The sequence below is a fragment of the Sceloporus occidentalis genome, unplaced genomic scaffold, assembly GCF_023333645.1.
Source record: "Sceloporus occidentalis isolate IW3139 unplaced genomic scaffold, rSceOcc1.0.p SCAF_15, whole genome shotgun sequence".
Taxonomy (NCBI): Eukaryota; Metazoa; Chordata; class Lepidosauria; order Squamata; family Phrynosomatidae; genus Sceloporus; species Sceloporus occidentalis.
The window spans coordinates 14,390,641-14,418,594 of NW_028316995.1; the positions used below are offsets into that span (position 1 = coordinate 14,390,641).

Genomic DNA, 27,954 nt, shown 5'->3' on the forward strand with positions numbered 1-27,954 from the left:
GGTATTTTTTACAATCTGTACCTTGAGCAGTGTATGAGTTTTAAAGGGGCACTGAATTGTTCGTAAAGAACATGCAGCACTACGTATGGTGTAAAAAGTGCTGTATTGTAATTTTTGTTTTGCTTTGAAATGGAAAAAAAATGGCTTTTGCACATGATGCAACTACTATACACTTTTTATAATTGTTCTGACTTTATTAATATGGTTAGAATATTCCATAAGTTATTTGTTGCAATCAACTACTTAAATTAATGTAGTTCACCTACAGTTTATTTACATTATTAAAGAAGGTAAAGACAAACATGTTTGGACTGGCCATGAGTAGTCAGGGCTGAAATTCAAAAACAAAAGTTACCAGGTCACCTACATTTGGACTGTTACTCAGTATTATATACACTTATGTTTCTTCCCTGCTCAGTGATGCCCCATGAACATCAAGGTCTGATGCATGCTAAGGGGCACAAATGCATGCCCAGGTTGGGTGCAACTCTAATGTAATTTAACTGCAAACCTTACTAGGTCATCACTAAACTGCTAAACTGCTAAATATCAGCATTGACTTAAGTTGTGTGAAGAAGGATGAAGAAATACACACCCTTGATCCAGCCCTTGATAATATGTTGATATGCAAAAATGACCTTCAAGAAATGATGTTTCAAAAGAAAACCACAAATCCTTCTTTTTACACTGCATAAAGATTTTTTAAAAGTGGTATATTGTGTTTGTGAGAAGCGTAGGAAACTGTTAGTAGACACAGTTGCAACCTGACTTTACAGCTGTCTAAGTAGCTAGAAGATCTAACAAGCAAATTTCTCACATTACCATCATCGCAACAGCTTCCAACAAGATCTCTTTTGTTCAAGTTAGAAAACAGTGAGACACATTCAATGTGAACATAAAGAAATCAAAGCTGCTGGCAGGGTATCGGTTTTCTGTCTGTTTGTAGCTAATGTTACTTACTTGTGACAAGGTGTGTGAGTAAATATAAGTGTGATAGCTAAAGCTTTTATAGGAATAAACCTAGTGTTAGATATTTTCTATTATCTGCCTTTTCAAGGAAAAAGGTAAAAGAAAGTTGACAGTTTTTCAAGAAGTAACTGTGAAGTAGTAACCTTTTTACATTTCTGTAATATAATATGTATTACAGATATTGCTCTCTTAGGAAGGCACAAAACTATTACATCATGAAACAAAACATCACCTTCAACTTGACACAGTCACTAGGCCTTTCAAAAAAAGCTACTTAGTAGACAAAAAACTTAACTCTATTTTTGGGGACTGTAACATACATACAAGTATTGCTTAGTGGAAAGGTATGCATTTGAATCAAAAGAATGTCAAACATGATTGTTTAATTGCAAAAACTATTGTAATGTAAACAATTTTTAATTAACTTTGCCAATTTTGTGCATTCAAACGAATCTCTGATAACGAGGAGGGTGCAAAAAAACGAATAAATGGCATAACTTCATACATTTCATTTAAATATGTTTATTTGTTTGCCTTCAGTAGCTGAGTCTTCTCTACCGCTCCCTCTCATATATTTTCTGGGACAGTTGACAGAGGGTATTACTTTTGTTGGGGTCTGACAGGTTTAAACAAGCTGTGATTGGCATCTTGGCAGCATTCCCAGAAAATGTGGTCACAGTTGTGTTAAGCATTCATGAGTCTAATAAATCTAAGAGGTGCTGCTTATTAAGTATTAACAAATGCAAAGTCTCTAGGACTCTAAGGATGCAAGGGGTTACATATACAAAAAGAGAGAAAGGTTATAGCTAACCATTGCAATGCAATAGATATCTATACTGAAAAAAATCCTACCTCAAATCACTCTAAAACTAACCTTTTATAATAGAGAGTTGCAAAGATGAGGAAATGGGAAATTAGAAAATCTCAAGGGTTCCGTGGACCTTAAGCTACTTCTGCTGGCTGTAAAGTAAGTCTTCCTTACATTAAGGGAGACTTTGTTACATTAATTAAAAGTACAAATTTCAGGGGTCCTATGGACCTCAAGCTACTAGAATTTAATATTAGTCTGTGCTACTGTAAGGGGGTTAGCACAAAATGCCCCAAACTAAACAAAGAGTGGTTTGAATAGAAATCTAATGTTGCTTCACTTAGCTGCCCTAAAATATGATATAATCCTAACTTAACTACTGAGGTTAAACAACTAACAGGGAGTAATGTGTAACATATATGAAATGTAAACCATTAAGCCTGATGCATTTTCTTGTGACCATAATCACAGCTTTGTCCCCTCTGTGGTCAAGCAAGGGCATTCTATGAAAGGGCAGCTGAATCAACATTGGTTTTCTTTTTATTTTTGGGGAATCTTGTGCTGCTCCCACAGCACAGACTAAAATTTTAAAATTGAGGTCCATAGAACCCCTGGAAGAAGATTTACTTTACTCAGCAGCTTCACACTTTCTCATATACTGACTCCCCCTCGCAGAGTAATCAGAGGAGACCAAACAATGGCTGGAGAAGATAAGTGAGCAGGTGGGGGGGCAGATACAATACAAGGCATGGAAAAGGCAAGTGCACAGAGAGGTCAAGGAGGGCAGAGAAGGTTGTGGGGAACAGGTAGAGAGAGGACTAGGGTGATCAGAAAATAGGGCACAGTAAGACCTAGCCGGGAAGTACAGGGCAGAAACAGCACTTGGGAAGAGGGCAGGGGGCACAGAGAGAGACAGACTTGTTTTGGGCAACACATTTCATTTAAAAATAGCAAAAAATCCTTTCCAATTTCATAATAACTGAAATGACAAATGGTTGTCCACAAACGAAGGAGCCAAAAACAAAACAAAGAATGTGTCTGAAATGAATTTGGGCCTTGTGCACAAGCATAGTTGCTAGTAATAGTGAAGTTTCAGAGGTGGTTCAGGTTTCTGTATATTACCTCAGAAATATTTATAGATTTTTATTTCTGTCAAGTTCCACACAGTTGTGCAATTATTGTTGCTATGAGCTACATGCAATGTTAATGTAGTGCCTCAGGAGAAACAAGGGTTAGATATGTTTTTTAAATGATATGCTTGTATATTCATAATACATATCTTTGTACATTATGCTATACTAAAATTACTGCTATTTAACATATTTCAGTTTGACAATTACAGCAGATGTTATAGTAGTATATGCTTTGTATCTATTAATAATATATAGATTGAATAAATATTTCATACAAATGTGTTTTTAAATTATAACCGCAATTTTAGTTTTGTGCTTTTCTATTGTCCCGGGCACCAGTTAGTACTTGAGCAATGAGTCACTGTGACAGCAACGTATAAGCAACTAGTCGAAGTCAAATCATGAAAGACATAAACAACATAAACAACTTTATTTAGAAAATAGAGGATCTAGACGATTTTTCCTTCTGGGGCAGATGAGAAATGGGACAGTATGACTAATTGGAAGTAGAACCACAGCAAAATAAAACATAAGATACCAAAACTGTGCAAATAATAAGTGGAGAGCATGCACCACAGAAATAATTGTACCAAAGAAAATCACTAAGCTCAAAACAAATGGGTGCTTATTGTCACAAACTAATTATGCAATTCTATTGTTTTAATCCAAAATAGTTTTTTCTCAAAGCTAAAAAAAAAAATATGTAGACAGAAAGATTGTAAAAGTACAGTAGGAAAAGATTCTACTACACCCCATTGAGTATTTCTTTGCCCTGGAGATAAAACCAAAAGCATCAAATTGCACATTTAGATAGGTAAGCCTATGTTTTCAGGACAGGGTTAGCTATTTTAGGCTAAACATTCACACATGATATAAGTGATTTTTTTTTAAAGTACCTTTTTTCCCCCCATTATTGACCCATTGATTAAAAACTTAACAGTTAAAAGTATTTAAAAGTAAATTGTTTTCTTAACAACCAAAAAATATGGTTGCACATGCAGAGCCGGCCTTAGGCATTGTGGCGCCCTGTGCGGACTACTCCTCTGGCGCCCCCCCTCACTACCCTCCCTCTCTGCCCCTTCAAACTACCCCTCCCCTCTGCCCCTTCAAACTACCTCCCCTCTGCCCCTTCAAACTACCCCTCCGCCCCTTCAAACTACACCCCTCTGCCCCTTCAAACTACACCCCCCTCTGCCCCTTCAAACTACACCACCCCTCTGCCCCTTCAAACTTCAACCCCCGTCTGCCCCTTCAAACTTCACCCCCCTCTTCCCCTTCAAACTACACTCCCCCACCCCTTACCTTGTTGCCGGAGTCCTGCGGTGAGAGCGGGAGGCATCCGTCTTCTCGCTCTGCCGCGATGCCGGCACCGCGACGGAGTCACGGAGAGTAAGGGGCGCCGAGCGGTTGAGAACTTCACAAGCAACCACTCGGCGCCCCTGCCCGGGACTTTTTTTGTTTTTGTTTTTTTAAAAGTTTATTTAACATGAATGATGTTAAATAAAGTTTAAAAGAAAACAAACAAAAAAAAACGATGTTTTAAGTTAAGTCCCGGGAAGGCACCCCTGCTACCATGGCGTCCTGTGCGGTCGCACAGGTCGCACACCCCTAAGGCCGGCCCTGTGCACATGCATGTGGGTGACTGTACACCCATATATCGCAAGGTAGGCACACAAAAAGATATGTAAAATTCCATGATTGTCCTAAGAAAAGAAAGGTAAAAAAATTAAAAATATCCACAAGAATGGCCCCCTATTTGGGTGCATATTTGGGGTATAACTCTAATTGCTCTCCTCATTAATCATCAAAATAAATGTATTAAAGTAAATTATTATGGCTTTTTGTATTTTTATTTGGTTTATTTTACTTTATATTTTTATCAGGTGATTGGATACCTGTGACATCACATCTTAGGGATCAGCCTTTTTTCCCAGCATTCTAGCCAGCTGATCTCGCAATCTAACACGCTGCCACTTTTATGTTTACTACAGCATTTTGTTACCATTATAAAATTATACTGTCGGAATGCAACTGACATTTTAGGTTTTTTGCTACCATCAAGTTATCCTCATCCAAGCAGTTCTTTACATTCTGTGTTAATCATCCACTCTTTTTTAGATGGTAAACTTAAACTAGCAATAATGGGTGACCCTGGCACCTTAAGGCCTGTTGCCACATGATGACATGAGCGTGGCTAACAACTGGATATGCACATATGCATCATTTGCCCTTCGTGCCAGATGGCCAGTCCATACCTGTTTCAGTAGGTTTTCTGTTTGTTAATGTTAATTTTGAATTTGCCCTTCAGTTTAATTACTTTAAAAATCAAGTGTAATCATTGTAATGTAATAATAACTTCTAAAATACTGTTGTTATTATAACAAGAATTAATAAACATTGAGTGAGACAATGCCTAAGGGTGATACTGAGAACTAACAACATTCCTGTTGTCATTTCTAATTAACAGCAACATATAATATGAATATATGATTCATAATATAAGCTTAAATTATTGTTCAAGCTCATGTACTTTATTGTTACAATTGCATGCTGGTATGTACCTACATTATAAAGACACACATTATTACAGGGCACCAAATACCGGAAAATAAAAAAACTTACCTCAAAAAAGAAAAAAACAGAAGAACTGGAGTGCAACTATGATAGAATTCATACATTAGCACAATACTTTATGCTAGCTCATAAAATGGAAGCAGGAAGCCTGGTTTACTTACAATTATACATTAGCTAATGTTTACTAATGGATAACTGGAACATTTTGGAGCATTCAAGAAAAAATACTCTAATGGAAAAGCAATACTGCTTAAACCTTCAAAAGAATTATTGAAAATAACAGATATGCTTAGGTTTGTTTTTTTAAGTATACTAAAGAAAGTAATCAGCGTTTGAGTGGAACTGCACCTTAAAATGTGCATCCAATCTATTATCTTTAATGTAAAAAGTGTGTCATAGAACCAGAAATATAATAGGTCCACAATAACAATACATTTAGTGCACTGAGGAAGCGTGGTGCTTATGAAATTGTCTTGTTTCTCAAATGCGTATACATTTAGTATGTTTTTTCTTCGTGTTCTTTATTCTAACTTTAATTACTGGCACCAAGAGTCTCCAGGTGAAGCCCTGCTTTCCAAGATCTCTGGGTTACTTACTTCTTTCTGCAGACAAGAGAGGATTCTGTGGCCATAGCCACTCCCTGCCTATTTTCCTCCCAACAATTGATCTCTGGGGTTAGCCCCAACCCTACACAAAAGTCACTTCCCAGAAGACAAAGAGCTCCAGGTAGCCTACCTAGGAAGTTCCCAGAGACCTGCATAACCATTGACATCTTTACTGAGAAAGCATTTTTTTATCTAGTTTTCCGAGGGTGACTTCTAAAAGGACACAATGCTGGACACCATACGTAGAGTAATATTATCTTCTGCCAGCTCACTACGGATGATGATCTTAGAATCATGTTAAATGTCATGAGCCAAATCTTTTCACCTTCTGTGACCAGGAGTGCAACTGCAAACAAAAGGTTTGTGTTGGTAGTCATTCCTATTGTTCTCTTATTCCCACAGCATTGTATGCCCGCTCCTGAGGATATTGGGCAGATTTTCAGATGAACCACATTTAGAAACAGTGAACCGTTTCCGTATATATGTATGGTGTATTTACTTAATTTGTTTTATATGTACTGTAAAGGTGTTTGAGCTGCCAATAAAACGCACATGTGAGTGAGGTTTATCGTTCCCATGGCAGCGAAAGCAGGAACATGGCAGGGTCACGTGACCCCTCAGTGAAAGCATAGCTGCTCACACACACACACTATTCAAGCAACAAGCCTCCATAAATGTAAGGGGAAGGAAGAAGAGTGAGAGGATGAGGGCGTGAGAGAAAGGGAGAGATAAGGGAGTTAGAAAGAAGGTATGTATGTATGTATGTGTGTATGTTAAAGCAAATGTGCATGTGTTAGCAAGAGTGTGTAAGTTTGTGTATATTAGCATTAGTGTGTATGTGTGTGTGTTAGCAAGACTGTGTACATGTGCAAGTTTTTGTGTGTTAGCATGAGTGTTTAAGTATGTGTTTGTGTACATATGTTTGTAGCATGAGTGTGCGTGTTCCCCCCCCCGGCCAAAATGTACCAATACCTCCCCTGTTGGGTGGGGAGTGGGCATGGCTGTACACTACTCCCATTACTGGAGAAACAGGGAAACAGCCTTTCACTTGGAGACCCCAGCGACTTCCCAGATATGGCTGTACATAACTATGGCAGTTCCGTAGTTACGAAAACTGTTTTGGCACTTTAAGCCATCTGATAAATTGAACATTTAGTGTTCACTATAACATGCGAATGACACTCAATTATCCTGTGGTAAGGGCTAAGTTGGTCCTACATAACGCATAGCTACAGTACTGTGCAAAAGTTTTAAGCAAGTGTGAAAAAATGCTGTAAAGTAGCAATGCTTTAAAAAAAGACTTAATAGTTTATTTTTATCAGTTAACAAAATAAAAAGTGAGTAAACAGAAAAAATATATAAATCAAATCACTATTTTGTGTGGCCACCCTGTGTCTTCAAAACAGCATCAGTTCTATTTAGGTGTTTAATTAAACAATTATACCAAATATGTGCTAATGATTATCAATTCCATGTTTATGTCATAACACAATCATTAACTAAAACAGCTGTGTAGGAGGAATAAAACTGGATGAGGAACAGCCAAACTGACAAACAAGGTGAGGTTGCTTTAATGTCAAAAGTCAGGTAGTTATTTTGTATGCAATGTCTCTCCAAGGCACACATTTTACACAGGGATTTCCAGGGGTTCTGTAAAAGCTCTTTTGAAGAAGCACAAAGAAACAGGCAATGTTGAGGGCCGCAGATGCAGTGGTCGGCCAAGGAAAATCTGTGCATCAGATAAAAAGACACACCATGATTACTTTTGCAATCAGAAGATGTCCAGCAGTGTCATCAGCTCAGCATTGGCAGAAAACAGTGGGACCCTGGTACACCCATTTACTGTCCAGAGAAGTCTGACCAGAAGTCATGGAAGACTTGTGGCCAAAAAGCCATACCTGAAACGTGGGAAAAAAAGCCAAGCGACTCAACCATTCATGAAAACACATGAGTTGGTGCTCTGGACTGATGAGTCAAAATATGAAATATTGGCTGTTTGCACAAGAATTTGAAAGTGGTACAAGAATGAGTGCTTGCAGGCTGGATGTCTGCAAATGGAGTCGGGAATTTGGTTAGAATTCTCAGTGCTGAGAAGTACAGACAGATACGTATCCATCATGCAATATTATCAGGATCCCCTAACGCATTCTGCAGCATAACAAGAACCCCAGACATACAGTTTGGAACAACCTACCAGCCGAGTTCCTTAAAAAACTGTACCATTTGATTTAGTTGATTTGATTCAGATTTTTATTCTGTTCACTCGTTTCACATTTTGTTAAATGATAAAAATAAACTATTAACATTTTTTTTAAAGAATTCTTACTTTATAGCATTGTTTCACCTCTGCCTAAACCTTTTGCACAGTACTGTATGCATAACACCAGGCACAACTATGGTATTTTCACTTGTATTTGGGTATTCAAGATACCATGGAAACAAGATGTACCTTTATTACAATATTATAAATTGTATAATATGTTGCTTATCGTACACAGATTCAAATTAGGTTTTAATTTAGCAACTGTGAAACTCCTGGAAATAAATCTAACTGTAATTGTTCTTATTCAACCAGCTAATTTGAAAATGAAGGATTTTTAAGTATTCCATTAACATAACATTTAAGAAGTATATGTTCTAACTTCAGCATTTTATGCCAGAGTGAAGCTCTGTATTACAGAGATACATTAAACACTAAAAAGTAAGATATTCATATTAAAGTGTTTAACTTACTAAATAAAATAAAGCTTTGCCAGCATCAGTGACCTGTGAATTTCCTTTAGTTAAGGCTTTATATGAATGGGATCTCATTCTTTTGATTACCCTGCCACCAAAAATAAACTGGACATAAAGGATACATAACTGCCTATATATTGCATAAGGATTTTTTTTTAACATGCACACACACTACTTTTTAAAGATGCTAAGCATACATGACCATACCCCCAACAGTCCCTGTTTTTACAAGATAGTCCTGATTTGGACACTTGGAAATGGTGGGGTGTTCATTACTGCTTCACAGTATTGTTGTTAACCCCTTCGCGACCTTTGCCGGTTCAGGACCGTCATAACAAGAAGGTCACTAAATGACCTTTGACGGTCCTGAACCGTCAAAAAATTAAATAAGCTTAGAAAGTGATAAAGGATCACTTTCTTCGCTTAAACGGCCTTGCTGCAATGCCTCGATGTCGAGGCATTCAGCAAGGCCGAGATCGGCATCGGGGGCCATGTCTGGCCCCTTCCCGGGGCGTCAACAGCCGCCATACATTGTATGGCGGCGGACGCCCGTTTTAAAAGCGTTTAGGAGGCGATCAACGATCGCCTCCTAAACTTAAATGGTGTCGCTGGAATGCCTCGATCAGGAGGCATCCAGCGACACCAAACACTTACCTCTGGGTGGGCTGTGACCGCTCCGGAGAGCGGTCACAGCCGCCGCTGCCGGTGATCTTCGCCATCAAGCAAGATGGCGGCGGCCCGGGAAATAAAACAATAAAGACGAAAAAGTTCGCTAGAGGGTCTCCAGACCCTCTAGAGAACTGGCTCCACTTGCTGGTTGAATACAGGTACTGCATTCAACCATGCAAGTCAATGGAGCCCAGCTTTCTAATCACTATGTGATTAGTAAAATATTCAAAAAAAATAAAAATAAATAAAAAATGGAAAAAAAAAATTTAAAAAAATGTGCTAACATTTAAAAATAATTATGCAGTGATGTCACTAGATGAACCATCCAGTACCAGCAAAATGTGTAAAAAAAAAATATAAAAAAAGTATTAAAAAAATAAAATAAAATTAAAAAATAAAGTTTATTATTTTGAGCAAGTGCTAAAATTTCTCAAAAATCTCAACAAAGAGTTAAAATAAAAGCACTTCAAATACCCAAGGGGTGTCTAATATATAAAAAAATGGCTGATGGGGTAAATTGGAGTGGCCTAGCTCAAAGATAGGGCATAGGTACAGACTGACCAAAATGGCGAAAAAAAGCGCACTTCCCAAATGTGGCATTTTAAATCTGAAACAACCCGACAAACCCATGCATGTCGGGTATCACTGCACTCAGGAGATGTTCCTGAACACACATTGGCATGTTGTTTGACAGTGGCATATACCAGGACCTGTATATCTATAACTAAAGTACAATTTGTGTGAAAAAAAAATAAAAAAAATTACTATTACAAAGTTTGACAAAGTGTAGTTCTATAATTGGTGCATGGAAAGGGTTAAAATAACAGCATTTGGAATACCCTGGGGTGTCTAGTTTTCAAAAATATATGGTTTGAATGGGTTAAATTGAGTTAACCGGCTTCAAAGATGTTCCAAAGAGGAGATGGAGGCAGACTGACCAGATTTGTTAAAAAAGATTTGGAAATCATAAAACGCTGCTTGTACTTATTGCCCTATAACTTACAAAAAACAGCAAAAAAAACATAAAAACATTGGGTATTTCTAAACTCAGGACAAGTAGTAGAATCTATTTAGCTAGTTTTTTTACTTGCTTTTTTAGGTGAGTAAAAGATTTTTCAAAAATGTGTTTTTTTTTCAATTTTTCACCATGTTTTTTTATTTTTTTTTATAGTAAATAAGATGATACGATCAAAATAATGGTATCTGAAGAAAGCCCATCTTGTCCTGAAAAAAACAATATATAACTTATGTGGGTACACTAAATGGGTGAGGAGAAAATTACAGCTGAACACAAGCACCACAAAAGTGTCAAAACAGCCTCGGTCCCACAGGGTACAAAACGAAAAATGAGCCCGGTCCTTAAGGGGTTAAACCATTGGGAAACCATTGCTCAATGCTTTAATAACAATATTTATTATTTAGATTAAAATACTGTATATCTCACTACATATATTTTCTCTGGTTCTGCATATACAGAGTATTATTGGTTTGAGTCAAGCATTTAATATACCATAAGTAAGTGTGTTACAATACCCCAGGTTTTATTTATAATATGCAAATGTGTAATACAGCGTGACTTTCAAGTAACAAAAATAAAAATCCTATTTTTATAAGCAGAAATAAATTTGTAGAGAAATGTAAGAAATTATAATGTTTATTTTGCAAATTTATTTGGTTGTAAAATGTGTTTCAGCTTTGTGAGAATTCACATTTTATTGCTTTGGACATTCAGAATACTAATTTCTAATATGCCCTTATTATATTCATTCCACACAGTAAATGTTATGGTTTCTAATTAAATGTACAATATGCTCTGCTCTATAAACCATTAATTGCTATTGACACTCTTGCAATGCAATTTCTCAATAGCCTGCTTAAACTAGACCTTTACCATTATATCACCACTAAAACATTTCAAATCTCATTAGCTTTCAGTATGGCCTCTGATATTCTTCGACAGACAGTGAACTACAATTAGGAAAAAATGTACATGAAAACCTTTAATTTTTCTATATTTTACCTTTTCACATTTGCTGTTAATGAGTAAATGGTCTGTCAAAGATAAAGGTTACTTTTTGTGTTTAAATTTGCCTTTGGACACCAGTACTTTTGTCAGGGTATAATCAGAGGTGGTTTATTATTCATTTTTATTATTATTCATTATTATTATTATTATCTTTTTATTTATATTGCGCCATCAATTTAAGCAGCGCTTAATACAATACATATATTCAAGGGGTATGGCAAGATGAGAATTGACGGACTAAGACAAACCAATACGTTAGCCTTGACAATATATAGAAAATAACAAAAAACGCATTCTTGCGACTTTTTTTACGGATTGCTGTGAAATTATCTAGTGATTCCAGTGAAATTATTCAGCGACAATGAGCTTTAAGATGTAAATCAACCTGTAAAACTATATTGAATGAAGCCCTAAATTTGAATATTGATGCCAGATTAAAGAGCTATTTTCATTTGCTTGGTTGGTAATACAAGATGAAAAACATTCAATTCTCAACTGCCTCAAAAATATGCTTTTGACCGTATATAGAAAAGGCAAAATGTGGTAAATTATTATAGGAACTACTGGAGAATTCCTGCTTGACACTTGTTTTGGCATTAATAAGCCCATGTATCCATGGCCTTTGGCCATTTGGCCCGCTTTTATATTTTCCAATTTGCACAGAAAGTGGAGACAACTCAACCGCAAGGTAATAAAAATGATGAGTTAATCTGTTCAAGAAATACATAACATTATTCTATCTAGTCCTGGAAACCATCTATAACTTGAGGTTTTTTTTATTAATCATTTTAATTTATTCTAATATTTCCTTCTTGGAAAGGCCTACCCAAGGCACTTAATACAACGTTTCCTTTGACTCCTGCTTTCCATGTGATCCCTTCAAAAATAATATTTTGGATTTATTTTAACAAACTATATGTGCAACTTCTGCACTGTTCATCTGCAAAGTTATTTTCCTAGGCACCGCAAAATCTCAAAACAGGTTTAACTGCAGCAAGATGGCAACTCTCACATACAGTACAACATAAATATAGAATATGATAGGTCTACATATGTTATTATTGAGACAAACATGAAAATAAACAAATCAATTAATTATTTGTTAATTTACTGCCACCACCCACACCGGTACTGTGCCATTGTGTCCTGTTTTTTTCTGATTTTAGAGATCGTGAAAGTAAATATTTGAATTATTAGAAGAGCCTGATTTCGTTTTTTCCTCTTGTGAGTGCATATAATACACAGATTCACATTAAATAATTACAATCTACACTATTGTGTTCTTTTATTTTCTTTCCCCATTGTGCAAGCGCCCCTTAGTGTATCTATATTGTGTTGGACAGTTGGAGAGTGTCTTTTCTTTGGTTACACCTGCCTGTTGTTGGGAAGTACTCTTTTATTTTTCATTTTATCACTGGGTGATCACTCGTGTTTATCAACTAGGAATACATTTACATTTATATGCTATATATGAAACTGTTTCTGTACTTGGCTCCCCAGGACATACCTCACATACTCACCCGATCTGCCTTTTCAGGTGCAGTGTGGAGCCGCTGGCTGCAAATCGCTACAGGAGCATTAAAACGCAACCTGTCCTATCCAGCCATCAGCCTTACTTACATCATAAGGCAGCCAACAGTCCTGGGGTGCCAGAGCCGCCTCGTTATCCCTAGTCCAGCACTGTTTGTGGGGATGTATGGGACATGTCACTTTAATAACCTGTTACTTGGCACTGCATATATTGCATTAATTGAAACACTGTATAGAACATAGAAATATCTGACAGTGACGTTACTTATTTGACACAATTAGGTCACTTATACAGAGCATCTACTTTATTTTTATACGTGGGTTGCTAATTTGCTATTTATGTTTTTCAATCATTATTAATTAATGTAATTAATTCTCATTGCAGTCTGACTTTTAAAACCCTTTAATTAACCAATTGTTAAATTATTATTATTACAGAAAATAAAATATGGCACTGCTACGTAACAGTAGTTTAGGTAACCAATATGTTTTTAAATAAATAAATTGTCTGAACTGACAGACCCAAAACCCGCTAAAATAACTAACTGAAAATAAAATAACTGAATAGGACAGCTCTTAATTTCTCCCCTATCTTTTCTGTCCATAAATTGTCAAATTATTATTACTGTATATTTATTTTCTTTCATTCCCTTCAATATTTTTTTCTAAGTGGATAATTTAGGTGCACATGTTACAATTTTGAAAGTCTGTAAAGTTTTCATGAGACATGGACATACCTGGGAACTCTCCGGATTTGACCCGGAGATTGCTGGGTGAGTCCTGCTCCTCCGGTCCTCCGGGTCAAGACTCAAAACCTCCGGGTCTTGGGAGCGGGGTCTTGACACGCCCCGCTCTCCGCCCATTTTTCCTTGAAATGGGGGTGTCAGCGGGACCGCCCACCAACATCAGCGGGACTGGCCGCTGACGTCAGTGTGCAGTCCTGGCCGCGTCCTGCAAGGGAAGGCTCCGGGTAGCCGGAGCCAAGAAGTTCCCAGGTATGGACATGGATTTTGAACATTCTACTTTGTGAGCTGTGAAATGCTTCCCATTTATAATTAGTGATGTCTATTGCTAGGCACTTCCTTATATACTATATTCTTCTGTCTGTGCGGAAGGAACAATATTAGCTCATAAGAAAGGAGAGAGAGAGGCAGCAGGATGTCCAGCACCACAGAGAGACCTGCATGTGACAAGTACTTAATACATGTAGTTCATGCTGGTATTTTTTTTATGTTAATATCATTATCGTATTTGGAAGGATAAGGCATGCCATTGATCTCACATCTCAGATTTCAGAAGAGATCTAAGAAGTTATTATTTCTATTATCTCTTGTGGCAAGGACAATGTAAATCAAATATGAAAAAAGAAGTATTTAAAAAAAAACAATATTACTGTTGGTAGCTCCAACTGGGCAGTTTCAAATTCTTTTGGCAATAAAAATATTGCAAACACTATCATAAAGGGAATATAAATATATGAGATTAAATATGTATCCAAATAAAATAACACAGTTATTGAGTTTTAGTTGGGCTAATGATTTAATGAAAAAAAGGTGATTGCTTAGTTTTAATTAACACATTGAATGTTATGTGAATATGTAAGTCTGCATGCAGGCCCGGACTGGGACAAAAAATAGGCCCGGGCATTTAAGCCAGAGCAGCCCATTTTATTTATTTATTTATTGTTAAAGCCTACCCTTCATGTACCATCTTTGCATTTACTCACTCATTCACACAAATCATTAACACATTCATTAATGCAGTCTCACAAATCATTCAAGCAATTCATCCACACATGAATTCATTCATTGTCATACGCATTCACACAATTCATCCACACATTTATTCATTCATTCTTATACGCATTCACACTACCCCCTTCTCCCCATCTTATCTGCCCCTTCTGTGTTCCCCCCTTTTCACTATGTACCCCTCTCCCCATTTCTCACTATCTAACCCCCCTCTGCCCCTTCTCACTGCACCCCCCTCCCTCACCCTACTCCCTCACCCTACTTACCTTGTTGCCGAAGCAAGCAGCAACTGCAACCGGGCCCGCGGCAGGGCCGGATTGACTTAGGGGCTGATGGAGCTGCAGCTCCAGGCCCCTACCTTAAAATAGGCCCAGTCAGGACTCATTAACGCAGGGCCCCTTAAGCCCGCCGCAACTGCGACCGGGTCCTGACTGGGCCTATTTTAAGGTAGGAGCCTGGAGCTGCAGCTCCATCAGCCCCTAAGTCAATCCGGCCCTGCCCAATCTAAATACAAACGCCACACTGTCAGATGTTTTCAACACCAAATGTTGATTTGTCTATTTTGAAAAAAAAATTCACACCTGCCTAAAACTTTTTCACAGTACTATATTGATATGTATGTATTCTAAATAACTAAATTTTAATATAGCATACACTTGCTTATCAAGCTACCCTTTCATAGAGGACCACATATCTGTTTTTTGAGCTCATATCTGGTTTTTGAGCTGGTATTTTAAGAAAACAAATCTCAGCAGATATTTGGAACTGTAAAAAATTCCATGAAAAGTACGCTTTAATGTAATCAACAGCTATTTGAAATCAATAACTATTAACCATAATGCAATTTCTTTTGCATATTTTTCTAATTTAAATGGTTCCGATCATCAAATTAGTTTTACTATTAGATGATGATAACCAGAGTAAACATCAAATGCAGTTTTTGATCATAGAATGCAATGAGTGCTTGTAAAATGAGCATTCTTAAGTGGAGTACCTCCACTTCTTCTTAAGTGGTGTCTGTCCTTAGTCTTCTTCTTTTTAATTTGTTAATTCCCATAATGGATTATGACCCATGCCCCAGTGTTTGCTGATGGCACAAAATTAGGTAGGATAACTCAGTCTAACCTTGATGTTGCTTCTCTGCAGGATGGCAGAGTGGGGGAATGGACAAGGAACTGGCAGATGAAGCTCAATATAGACAGATGTAAAGTTTCACATTATGGTAAAAATAATAATAATGCAACATATACAGGTATCTACCTGGGAAAATGGAGAAGGATTATGGAATGATTGCAGATAACAGACTTAGCAACAGCGCGCAATGCCAGTTAGCAGCTGCAAAGGACAATATGTTATTGACGTGTATAAAGTCGGTTATGGATTCACAGCATGAGGATTTCATCTTTCCTATTTAAAAATCAATGGTAACAACGCACATTGAATATGCAGTGCAATTCTAGGCACCAGTACTTAAGGACGTTATGGAACTAGAAACATGTGCAGGGCAAATATAAAGAGCTCTCCAGTGACTTGTTCATTAATAGAAATTTACAAAACAAGAGAACAGAATGTCATCTTCAGACTGGAAAAGTGAAGATTTCATATACATCAAAGCAAGGGATTATTTACAGTAAGGGCAATAAAGGTATGAAATGCACTGCCAAGATTGTGCTATCAAATTCAATGGATACCTTCAAAAAGGGTCTGGATATTTTTTAGAGGGCTATAAATGATTGAATAAATATTAATATTGGATATCTTGATCCAAGGATAAATCTGATTGCCTCTTGGAGTCACAAATAATCGTTTCCTCTAAGTGGCAAAATCTGAAAAAAATAGCTTAATTGGTTTCTTTTGCCTTCTTTTGGATCAAAAACAGGAAGATGGGTAGAAGGTTTGAATTTGAGGAACTTTAGCCTTTTTCAGCTACATTACCATGTTACTTTTCATACAAAGAAAAAAAAAGTATCCAATCCTATATTGCCCTATGGGACTCCAGCAAACCATAGAAGTTTCCAGCCTACCAAAATTATTCCAAGAGCTAAAATTAGTTGGATGATCTGAAACATTTAACATGTAATCAAGAATTTGGAAGGGGCATATACTTTTTCACAGCACTGTAGTGAGGAGTGATTTTTCAAAAATGAATGCAAGACCTTGGTGTCAAACTGTAAGGGTGTGAACTCTACCAGGTATCATTCCAGAGAATGAGAGAGAGAGCAACCCATCACTTGGTTTTAAACCTACACTATTCATTATAAAGGGCCAACACTGGCAGGTTTCTCCCTAAAGAATGTCAGACCCAGCCCTACATAATGTGTAGTTCAAAGAGTACGGTGACTTTGAAGAATTCTCACTGATTTCACTATACATTATACAGCACTGGCCAAGCTCTTCTTCCAGCAGAAGTTGACTGCGGTTGGACCTTCGTAATGCATAGAGAGGTCAAGTTATAACTATAAATTTCCTACTATTATGTTGTAAAACATATATTGTCAATGTGAAAGAAGTAATAAAAAATAAAAAAAAGGTAAAAATTATGTATATAACTATTGTAGTTATATTAATATATTCAGAAAATACAATTTAGGGAAAAATAAATAGTGTTTGTAATGTAATGTCCTCAAATTAATTATAATGAATTAGGTTTACACAGTCTGTGGGGCACTCTGAGCTATAATCTTTATTAAAAAATATATCACATTATCTGGCTAGTATAAGTGGCCACTGGAAAAATATACTATACACCTTACTATGAGGTAGTAAAACTAAGATAAAATTGCTAAATTGTATACATTTTATTAATAGAAAAAACTGCAAAATTGTTATAAGTGGGTGTTACGTTGGTTGTAAGCTATTCAAGATACCTAAATACAATATATGAAATATATGTCTAAATAGTAAGAACTTTATAGGATTTAAAGTACAGTTAATTTTATTGATGGTTTGGGCAATCAAATAATTATTATCATTGAACTTTTGTGGTTTCATATTAAGAGATGTATTATAATTCAATAAAGACAGATGGGAAGTCAGTGAACCAGAGCATTCAACGATTAATTCAATTTAAAGCCTCCAAATCCCTATAGAAATAAAAGATCTGAAATGAAAAATCCTGATAAGATCATTTTATAAAATCAACCATAAAACTGTTAGACTCATTGATGCTATAATATGGGTATGAACCACATCCTTGACAGTAAATTAACTTTTGTTCCTGCTGGGTAGCGCTCCAGTTCAGGTATATTTTATCCGTGGAAATGTGACTCAATTCAAGGCTTCACCTTGTCTTCAATAAATAGATAATCTTTCTATTTTTTTTAACTATTTTGTTTTTTCTATTTTTTTATATTTTACTAATCACATTGCAATTAAAAATCTGGGGTTCATTGGCGTGCCTTCATTTTATTTCTTTTGAGCCGTTCAGAGGTGGAGTTGTGTGTCTGATTTACATCATTGTCCTGCTGCAGAACTAAACCATGCTTGAGCTTCAGGTCACAAACTGATGGTCACACATTATCCTTTAAGATTTTCTTGTAAAGAGCAGAATTAATGGTTACATTAATTATAGCAAGTCACCAAGGTCCTGAAGCAGCAAAGCAGCCCCAGACCAGCTGGTCGGACTGGTGGGTGCCGCTCTGTGACCAGAGTGAGCAGGGCAGACTGGAGGCCCTAGGACAGGGCACTTGGTTGGAGGATCAAAAGAAGAAGGGGTGGCCAAGAAAAGAATGTGAAATCAGCAAGGGTGACATTAGTGCATAAACCTACTGCATAAAAATATATGAAGAAAAATGATAATGATAATACGTAAAACCTGTCAAAACACTTCATAGTGCAAAATAAATGATTGCACTTAGAGAAAATGTAATCCTGTGGGTACTAGATACAGAAATACTAAACCTTCTCATAGTCGTCAAATAGTCGTCAAATGGCACTATTGGATGCCCTCAGACAGGGCACTTGACTGAAATACCTCAGAGAAGGCATTTTGCTTGAAGTACAAAAGGAATCCAGCTAGGAGCAAAGCTGCCATGAGATAACATGAGACACTGGAACTGGTTGAACCCCTAAGTTAGGGGGTCCCAGGTCCTGCCAGGTGATAAAGGTACAGCTAACAGCAACTGATTAGGCTGCAACACTCACACAATGCAAAGGTCATGTTTGCAGAGCAACTACTATTTATAGGGCAGGGCTGCACAGGATTGTGGTGGTTAATGAGGCCCGGTTGACAACATCAAATTGGAGCAAGAGTTCCAAAACCAGGTAGACTGGCCACTAGAGGCTGAAAGTGGAAATACTCACAAAATCACGTATAATTCATACAGGATATCTAAAATAAAAAAACTGTGATGAGCCCCTGTGTTAGCTGCCTACAGAATTGCATCAAAAAAGTAAAAAAAAAGTGCCCTGCGCTAAATGCAATAAACAACAAATAGCTAATCCCTTTATGCATTACTAACACCATAAAAATATAAATAACTTTAACTTTAACAGTGTCCTGTGTTAGATATTTAAATCATTAAATATATGAATTTTAAAAATCTTTTATAAATCCATCATAAACATATGTGGATAATATATAGGATGAAAAAATAAATAGATTGTAGTTAATTTGTCAATAAGTAAGCAATCAATTAAATCCCAAATGTGTGTCCAAAATATCAATCCAACCTTCAATCCAACCTTATCCAGAGATAAGTAAAAAAACCTTTGCTCTGGACTTTAATAAGGTTGGATTGATATTTAATGGTGTTATAATTGTATAGAATGAATAGCTATTTGTTGTTTATTCACTAACATTTAGCACATGATACTTTTTTCTTTTTTTTAATTCATATATTAGACTGGAATACAGGAACCATGACACCATGTATTCCAAAAAGTTCCTCTATTGACTCATCAGTCCACAGAAAATTATCTGAAAAGTCACCAAGATCTTTTTTTTTTGTCAAAAGTGATACAAGCCTTTTTGTTCTTTTTGGTCAGCAATGGTTTTCACCTTACAACTGACAATGGATGCAATTTTTGCACAGTATCTTTCTTATTGGGGAATTGTGATCACTGATATCAACTAAGGCAAGTGAGGCCTACAGTTCTTTACATGTTAGTCTGGGTTCCTGGATGAGTCATTGGAGGAACTTTGGAAGGCCGCCACTCCTGGGAAGGTTCACTACTGATCCAAGTTATCTCCATTTGTAGATAATTGCCCTCACTGAGGTTCGCTGGAGTTCCAGAGGCTTAGAAATTGCTTTGTAACCCAATCCAGACTGATAGATGTCAATGACTTTTTGAATCCCTAGAGCACATTCTCCACCATCTGTTTTATTGTATTTGCCTGAAGGGGGTGGTAGGGTGGATGCCCTTCAGTGAAGCAGGGGCATGTCTTCATGCAAAACACTTCTCCCTTTTCCTGCAAATCCATTTACTGCAAATCCATTTACATTGTGGATTTTCTTAACCATTTGAGAAGCAATCTGTCCTGTAATATATATCTCCCTGATTCACTACTAGATCACCAACAAAAGGGATGCAGTGTGGCCCTATAGTTTACCAGATTACTCCTCTTTTATATTACTGGAATAATGCAACTGGAAGCCACAGTACAGGGTGTGGGTGAATCGAGTGTATAGGCCCTTGGCAACTACCCAGTTTACTCCATGGTAAAGTATGTCTGACTACACATACTTGGCTATTTTTCCGGAGCAGGATAAAAATAATTTTATGAAAAATGTTTAAATCAAATAATGTGAATCAATAGAAGCATATAGATTTTATAGCCATTTTATCTAAATTTATTCTACATACTTTGTAAATAAATGTACCATAGTACAAATTAAAATGCCAGATAAAAGTATTTCTGTAAAACAGAAGATATTATTGGATTTTCCTTTAGGGAAACATTGATTTGGAAAACTAGGGCAATGTTGGCTGATTGGCTAAAAAGAAGATTGTTTGTTACCAAGATTTTGTTGCCAAGGAGACATATTTTTTCTACCACATAAATAAATAATATATAACCATGATACATAGTTCATATTATATTAGTATTATTATAGACAAATGATATTTGGTATTATTATAGTATATGTACAGTTACAGTAAAAAATATTTGAACCCTTTGGGTAAGGTCATTGTTGAGGACATGTCCACATAATCTTATAAATAATTATCTGCCACTATACCTGAATGCAAACACCCCAAGTCCCATCAAACTAGACAATGATGGACATACTGCCTACTTACAAAACTACTGAAATAAGACATAACAGAAAGAAATCCTGGACGAAAGAAGAAAAGGGTAGTAGGAGGAGACTTCAAGCCATACAACTCATTGTGTAAATCTTGAGAATGAGGAAAAACTAAGCTCTTTTGTCTTCAGAAAACTCCACTAGCAAAGAGCTCCAAGACAACATAGGAGTAGTAAGGCAAAGCAAAGGAGGCATGCCAAAAGGTAGTCTTTAACTAATACAAGGACCTGAAGTACCCTAAGGTGTCTGCTGCAGATGGATTAGTGGCTGGAGTCAAAAAAGGGAAAGCTTTGGTTGTCACAAGAGTTTATTGGCAGGATTTTGCATAGGTTTGCTTTTGAGGCCATCTTCTACTGTTACTTTTACTTAAAGTACGAAGACATTTAGAGCCTGGTGTTGGAAAACTAGAGTTCTTTGCAAACTGCATCATGTGGGATCTTGACAGGGATTGCTATGCCAAGTGGCATAATAATATGGAGATAAAGACCTTGCTCTGCATGGATGATGTGACACTCATGCTTAAATCACCAATCATTGAGAGCAGGTGCAAATGTCAACTGAGGGAAGTCAGTGCATTGCAACCTTTCTTTCTATCTGTTGCCCCTTATACCACTACAGACTTCATTAAGATCATTGAGGTCTAGCATGGGGGGCATGGCACAGTGCTCAAAAGCTGGAAAGGAGGACTGAATAAAGCCAAACAAAACCCTGAACTATGCTGCCTTAAAGACCTTAGTATCCTGGGGATGGTTCTGCAAAACAAGATTCTTCCTATGCTGCAGTCTGTGGACTCATTGTTGGGACAGTTTTCATCTTCATATGGGATTCCAAAATGGACAGAAAAAAGTGAGCAATCATGTACAATCCTTCCAAGAATGGCAAAAGAGAGCTTGATGTACCAACTTTGCTGAAGGCCTCCACATGTGTTCACATGTTAAGGCAGGCATTCCCCTAAGAAATATATGCATGGCAGGTATCTATGCAGTTACAGACACTGCCCACACTGAATTATAGTGGAGAACCTTTCATTGCATTTATTATGCTACTGTGTTTTTGTACAGGCTTTTTTGGGAACCGTAGAAAACAAACTCTGTAGATAAAACTCTTAATACATTTTTATATGGACCTTTTCCAGGTAAATTTAAAGAGGGTGCCATTGAACAATGTTACAGACACTTTTGTTGTTAGCTGGCAATTTCCTGATCCTTAAGAGACAACAGTTTACTGTATGAGACAGTAGTGGGCTGATCCTCAGCTTGCTCAAACAGTATTCTATAATCAACTGTTTTGATGGAAACTGGCTCCTGATCCACCCTCTTATTTTTTTAGACTCTTGTAATATTTTCTCCCATATGCCATGTGTCATTGCTAACACAATAAACTTTTCTTTCCCTGAGGACTCTTTGGGGTTACTTTACCATGACTGGTATCATGGTAATAATGTCCCTTCTTTGTACTACAGTACTCAACTTAGGAAAGTATAAAACTGTTTTTAGACGTACATATTTTTTATTGACTATAAACATAAGATATGCCTCTATATAGTTTGTTGTGCTGTTATTGTTTGTGTTCGGAGCTGGATTGCATTGTGTTTAGTATGCTCTGTCTCAACTCAATCAACTCTGTATGAAGAAAGCTTATCTCATGGACATGTGCTATGCACAAAAGCTATGTCTAAAACAGACACATGCAAATGATTGAGGTTATACCACAGGCAAAAAAAATGACATACTTTGTTACATTGTGTGTATCTTGGTCTTATTGTTATAAGTGTATTTTATTTTGTTTCATGTGCTGTGTGCATTGAAGGGCTTTGTCATCGGGGAGCAATCATAAGCATTCAAAATCACTGGCTTACAACCTTTAACTGATACACCAAGGACTTATCTTCAGGAAGTTACCTATTTGAATGCCTTGTTACAGGAAAAAAACCTCACACTGTCAAGGTTTCATATTTAGCAGGAATAGCAATAAAGAGTTCTGTAGAAGCAGCTTTATCATATATAAATAGCCTAATGTCAAGAGAGCAGAGAGGTGATAAAATAAAATGACCTAAAATAAAAATGCAATGAAAATGTACCAGATATTAAGCAATTGTGTGAATTATGTATGCAGCAGGACAGGATATGTACAATAGAATGGGTATACGTCAGACAATAGTGAAACTTAAGTTGATTGACCTTTGAGGATTCTAGGAGGTATACACTTAAAATATAGAATACAGGTTAAAAAGTGTTCAGCTTATCAAAATCATATTATAAAGCCAAATAATTATTCCAACATAATGAGATTGAACAGGAAACAACAAAGGGACTCTATGCACCCTTTATTCGTATGCAGATATTTTGTGAGGAAAGAAACACATAAGACAAGGTTTACTCAGCCCTTGTCCCTCCATCCTATAGTTGGCTGCTGGATATCATTATGTTAGATGAGCATTTGGTTTATCATTTTTTTGGCAGTCCAATAGCTTGATTTTTCCTTTATAATTGATATTTTGAGAAGGCAGTAACTTCTCTTTAGCACGAATTGTGGCTAGAAACACTGCAGCAATGCTGAAATTAATAAGTTGACTTGTTATTTTAGTGTTGTGGCTATTTGTTTGGTATAAATATTGCACTATCCCCTGATAACAACAGGAGAAGAACTGTGTGTTAGTTCTGCTGCTATTGTTTCTCTCTATATTGGTTTTATACAATATAATAGCATGTTCATAGAAACTCCCATATTTTACATATTGCCAAATATGCTAAATTACATATAGTTACATAGTTAGTGAAGCATAGAGTTAGTATTTTTAATTTAATTCTGCTACGGAGGGGGAGCCAGTGGAGGGACTCGCAGAGGTGCGGCAGATGCAGAGCTTCAAGTGAGATAGATTAGTCTGGCAGAGGCATTGAGGACAGACTGGAGGGGGGATAGTCGGGAGAGAGGGAGGCCAGCAAGTAGGTTGTTGCAGTAGTCTAGACGGGAGATAATGAGGGAGTGGATTAGTTGTTTTGCGGTGCTGACAGTCAGGAATGGACGGATTTTGGAAATGTTGCATAGTTTGTTGTGGCATGATTTAGAGAGTGATATGATGTGAGGGATAAAAGATAGGTTTGAGTCTAGATTCACTCCGAGGCAGCAGACTAGTGGTGAAGGAGAGATAGTGGTACCATCGACAGTGATAGAAAGGTCAGAAGTTAGTATTAACTCTATTAGATTAGGGAGGGATTAGAAGGAGCTCAGTTTTAGACATGTTTTTCTTGAGGTGGTGAGAGACCATCCAGGAAGAGATGCCAGATAGGCAGCTGCTGATCTGAGAGAGGACAGATGCAGAGAGATTGGGGGTGGAGAGATAGATTTGTGTGTCGTCTGCATAGAGGTGGTATTTGAAGCCAAAGCTGATGATCCAAGTGAGGAAGTATAGATGGAGAATAGAGGACCCAGGACAGAACCCTGAGGTACTCCAACAGACAGAGGCATTGAAGAGGAGGAGTCGCCAGTAAAAGACACAGAGAAGGATCTGTTAGAAAGATACCCTGAAGTTAATCCAGGAGAGAGCAGTGTCACAGAGACCAAGAGAGCTGAGAGTCTGTAGGAGGAGGGGGTGGTCGACTGTGTCGAAAGCAGCAGAGAGGTCGAGTAAGATTAGAAGTAGTGACCGTTGTTTCTAGCAGATAGAAGGTTGTTTGTGACCTTGGTGAGAGCCGTTTCAGTCGAGTGCTGTGGGTGTAAACCAGATTGCCGGGGGTCTAGCAGGGAGTTTGAGGACTGAAAGTGGGTTAGACAGTCGTAGATTAGTTTTTCTAAGAGTTTAGATGTTATTGGAAGTAGTGATATGGGACAGTAGATAGCAGGAGAATTTGGGTCAAGGCAGGGTTTCTGAAGGATGGGAGTGAGCTGTGCATGTTTGAATGTGGATGGGAATATGCCAGTAGGAGTTGAAGATATGAGTGAGGGCAGGAGTAAGGCTATAAGAGAGTGATGGAATTAGGTATGAAGGGATGGGGTCGAGAGGGCATGTAGTGAGGTGTGAGGAAGACAATAGAGCGTGAACTTCGTTCACTGTGGTTGGGGGGAAGAAGCTGAGAGAGACAGAGGGTTTGATCATGGAATGAGGAGGAACGTGGAGACCATTCACTGGATTGTTATTGGGGAATTGATTGTGTTTTTTTTGGAAATAGTCTGCAAGAAGCATAATATATTTATATATATTATAATATATAATATAATAATTATAATATAATATATTGATTGTGGGTCTATAAAAAAGGGTTGTGGAAGATCCTCTCATATACCTGCCATCCCGTTCATTTTAAATATTTTACAGGAGGGAGTAAGAAAACATTTATTTCTGCCCCAAAGCTAAGGCACTTTGGAGAAAGGATGGAAGAGGAATTCAATTATTTCTACCCAAGAGCACTGTATACAAACCTTAAGTATACGAGATAATTATACTTTCATCTTATCTCACTGCTAATGTTCCTAATACAGAAAATTATTTTTCCCCAGATGGTTATGAGCAGCTCCCACTGTCATATGTTGTTCTGGTTTTCCTGTTATGTTTTACAATATTAGAATTAGCTCAATGCTAAGCCCCTTCAATAGCAAGAACCTGTGTAGCAGTAGATAGAGCCCATTAGGTAACATGGAGACTTGGAGTAATGTGGTATTTAGCATACTTAGGAAAGAAGGCAGTGAATACAACAGACTTTTCACTGTGTACAACAAAATGTTGGTCTAAATGCATTTAAAGGAACACATCTTAAAGCAATACAAATGAAGGAATGCCCTTCTGCATCCTATGAATAATAGGCATAGCTAAGTTATGTCATGTAACTGCATAACCCTTCCTCAAATCTCATTTACTATATAGTATTAGTCTGCCCTTTTTCTCTTTCGCGAGTAATAATCCCAACGGAATGACAATCAGATCTGAAATGCTTTGATATTCCCCTTCAAAATGAAATTCAAAGCTTTAAGGAAAACTGGAAATATGAAGCAGATGATTTATAATCAAGCATTTGGGAAAACAGTCATTTAAATATCTAGCACACCACGTTATAAAGAGTCACGGTTATCTCATGCTGTTGTCACACACGTTTTCACTATTTAAAGTTATGAATATGGATCTTCTCATAATATTCCTCTCTAAAGAGCTTTGTCGGCTCCCAGTAGGAAGTCAGACTGTGTGTGAGTCTTCCTTAGTATGTCTTTTAAAATTCTATAAAATCATATAGATTATAAAGCCTAAAAAATTCAGACAATAAGGATTACAATAAATAACATTAAAAAAAGTTTAAATGCCCACCTGATTGAACAGAAATGCAATTCTTAAACTTTGAAGCATTAATTGATTGGTTTTAAATGTTAAAAGTCATATTAATAGACATTAATTTGGGTTTTCTTGTTAAGTAATTTTAATATCAGTAAAATCCATGACATAAGAAGCCATCATTGTAACAGTCTACTAAAGGGCCAAGAGCCTAGTTTCTTTCAATTCTACTTAACATTCTGAAAATTCTGTATCTAACAGATATATGTTGCTTTCAATTGTCCCACAAAGGCCAAATATCTTAGGAAATCTATTAAGCTCTTGGTGAGAATATTCTGGTTCTGTAGAATAACATGAGTTTTCTCTCCTTAGCTTTTAGACAATTTACCTAGACATTTTACACACTAGATCTTCAAACAGTGGTTATGTTTATATAAGTAGAACCTAATTTAGAAAATTTTGGCCATTTGGTAATTATAACTTAGCATGAGCTAATCATATGTATCATGTTTAGTCTGGTTATTTCACACATAGAGAAAACTCCACAAATGGGGATTTAGTAGGGCCTTTTCACCCACCATTCATTCCATTGTACACACTTCTGTGATGAGATGACATTTCATCTGCTACTTGTCTCCTTAAGGTGCCTTCCCTGCTGCTCCCACTCAAAAGTTTGAGATGTTCTGGACTACCTCCAAAATGTTGTCTGAGATGCTCAGGGCTACTGCCCCTTGCTTTCTGAAGATGGTCTGAGTTTCCACTTATTGTGTGTTTTTGAAGATGTTCTGGGCTGCCACTGCTGAGATTTTGGTATTCTGGACTACCACCAGACCTATGCATTTTAAAATGTTCAGGGCTACTACATAATATCTGTTTTTGTAGATTTTCTGGGCTACTACAAATATGCTTTTGTTGCTCAGGACTACTTTTACCCACGCTTTTATGATGTTCAGGACTTGCACTTTTCGGGTGTTTCTGTTGATCAGGGCTTGCAGAACTCCTAGGCTTTTGAAGATGATCAGGGCTGCCACTTCCACGTTTCTGGTGCTCAGGACTTCCTTCAACCCTACTCTTTTGAAGATGCTCTGGACTATTGGTGAGGTTAGATTTATGATGGTCCGGGCTGTCTGTGCTTCCTGCACTGGAGGTACTGCTCCCATCGCCAACATCTCGCACAAAAGTACTGGCTGTCGTATTTAACTGACAGAGACTATTCTGGCTGTCAATGGAGCAACGGCTTCCAGCTCCCCCAATTTTATCCTCATCTAGCAACACACAAATTTCTTTCAATTCCACATTCTCTTTAACAATTTCTTCTTGTCTTACTTCCAGATCCTTCAGTTTCTGTAAATATAATGCAACCTCTTTATGCATGATTCCTGAAGCATATCTCCCAAGTCTTTGCCATTCTCTGGAAATTCTTTTCCCTTTCTGTCTGTCATCATCCAAGAAACAACATAGGTCTCTAAGCTCTTGATTATCTTCCTGCAGCTTCTGGTTTACATCCTTAAACAACATAATGATACTGTGTTAATATGTGAGCAATGCAACATAAACATTTATTCTTATTGCTAGTAAATCGTTCAATCAAAAAGTGCTCGGCATTGGCTTGACATATAAAGCTATATAGATTGGTTATTGACCA

The 27,954-nt window shown here is 37.1% G+C and overlaps 1 pseudogene; it reads right to left on the reverse strand.

Moving 5' to 3' along the window:
- LOC149303282 (coiled-coil domain-containing protein 85C-A pseudogene) overlaps positions 1 to 27,954 on the reverse strand; it is an 86,161-nt pseudogene that overhangs the window by 41,370 nt on the left and 16,837 nt on the right.